Genomic DNA, 2,424 nt, shown 5'->3' with positions numbered 1-2,424 from the left:
TTTTTGACTTTTATTGTTCATTTTCCTAAGAAGTATGAAAAGCAATACAATTTACAAGTTTAACCAGCAATAAATAGTCTCTATATTATCTCAATATTGATATTAAATTATAACTTTTCACACAAGTATTCTGTTGTTGATTTTTCTGAATAGGAATATTTCAAGAATGGAAATAACACAACACTTTGTTTTATCAATATGAAAAAAAAAGTTTTGAATAGGTAGCGATTCCACCAAAAGATATTCTTAAAATTTCTACTTGAAATTAGACATTTGCTAGTAGTGGAAAGTGAAACTCATTTTCGAAGGTGTAGACTAATATACAGAAATGAAAATAGTCAAACCTATCGGTAAAATTTATTATTATAATTATATACATATGGATATATATAGTCGGTTTTCTCTATTTTCATAAAATGTATCAAGTGATGAACGAAAATTATAGTATACTTTTTAGGTGGAGGGCGACATCTACCGAGTGAAATAATATTTCTCGAAATAGATAGCAACATTATCTACAATATTTTCAACATTGTTCTTTTCTTACTGAAGGGAAACACATAACTCAATCTACTTCCATACTACATTATACGTTTTGGACAAAGAAAATCAAGATGTTTTATGTAGCTAAACTTTGTAATTTATAGAAATTAGACAAATTGGAACTATCTTTGGAAAAGAATATCTAGTGAAAACGTTGCTGGCATATGCATAATCTTTTGGTAAAATTATCGTAAGTAATATCATAAGGGCATCTAATTTTTCCGAAAAGAATCGAAAAAACACGTTGCTAAGTAATATTTTGACAAGAAGCATGAGTGCTGGTGGCAACAAAAATCCGAGTCGAAGACGAGGATTTTTGCACCTGCACGAATGCTTTTTGTCAAAAAATATTACTTTGCAATGTGTTTTTTTGATTTTTTTCACAGGAAAAATTAGATGCCCGAATGGTATTTGACAAGACTATTTCCTGAGTAACAGATTATTCTGCATGTATAGGTATTAATTTGAAAACTGAAAAACAGATACTCAATTTTATTTCATCCGAAATACTACAAATTTAATTATTTATGGTACAATTAAAATATAAATTGCAATTTTGGTACACGGTAGGGGTATTGTTTGAAACTTTTGTTGATTCATTGAAGATGTGGGTTGTAGGTACATAATTAATGTAATCTGTTGAGTGAGAAGCGGGAGGAGTGACTGCAGGATCTTCTGTTTTCTGCTTTTTAGCTGGAGGTTCTGAGGCGTCACTTCTAAGGGTGTTTATGATGTTGGAGTAGTGCTCATTATCCATTTGCAGATAAGGTTTAATTCTGGTGTCCTTGGAAATAATAATTACGTTTGTTTTCAAAGGTATTGTAATTTTTGGTGACAACAACTGTCAAGTTTTGCCGCGGGTAAACGCGAATAAACTGCTGACAGGTCCTGCCAAACAGTTTTTCCACCTAGAAACCATTTGTAATTCAAAATTGCGCGTTTCTGATTGGTGCAAATTACGACGAGGGAAATAGTCAGTAAAAGTATTTAGAGAGAAAATCATATGTAGTGAAGCATAATACATCACCGGGCAGACGTTCCATAAGAAGATCACCAAAGTCCAAAACGATGGAGAGACAGTTTTCAGTCTTCTTCTCACCAGAATCAAATTCAAACAAATCATTAAGAAGAAGAACTATTCGGTGGTGCAACTTTTTCTATTGGAAGATTATTGGAATAATACCTACCTACTCTTTCCTCATCAAAAAGTTCATGAGCATAGGATAAATTCTTGAAAATTGTCGCGGGTGATATGACAAGTAGCATCATAGTGCTGAAACCACTAGTCGCCGATAAAAATCTTCCAATTTAGGCACAAAAAACTCCTCAGTGTTAGAACCATTGGCATTGGAAAAACTTCATGGGAGTAGTTGTGACCCATGAAAAAATGAGATTGCGCAGATGTGAGAGACGATCTAGATATGATTAGAAGAGCAATAAATAATCTCTTGTTGAAAGCTAGGTAATTTCTTTTCTTCCAATATTGTGATATGAATTTAAATAAATAGGTTCAAATTTTCTCAAGAAGTTAATTGTTGATAATTATTCTTGCTGTGAAGGAAATACACTCACAGTTAACGTTTTCCAAGACCGCCGTTTTGATTCAAATTTACTTTCTAGTTTCGAAAGAATTCACAGTTTGATCATGCATACTTTTGAATGATATTTTACGCAGCGGATTACAATACTCAGCACTTGCTGAGCTATTATATTAATTCATTCTTTTGCTACTCTTTTGAAAAAAGAGTGCAATTCAAAGTAAAAATTGAATTCATTAGACTGAATTATTATTTTCTCATGGCAACAACGACATTTCTCTAAAACGTGTAAAAAATATTGAAACCGAAATCTAAAAGAAAAAGCTCAATAACCTGAGTACTG

This window comes from Harmonia axyridis, chromosome 2 (assembly GCF_914767665.1).
Source record: "Harmonia axyridis chromosome 2, icHarAxyr1.1, whole genome shotgun sequence".
Classification (NCBI taxonomy): Eukaryota; Metazoa; Arthropoda; class Insecta; order Coleoptera; family Coccinellidae; genus Harmonia; species Harmonia axyridis.
The sequence above is the reverse complement of the archived record's forward strand: the minus strand, read 5'-3'. Positions refer to the sequence as shown.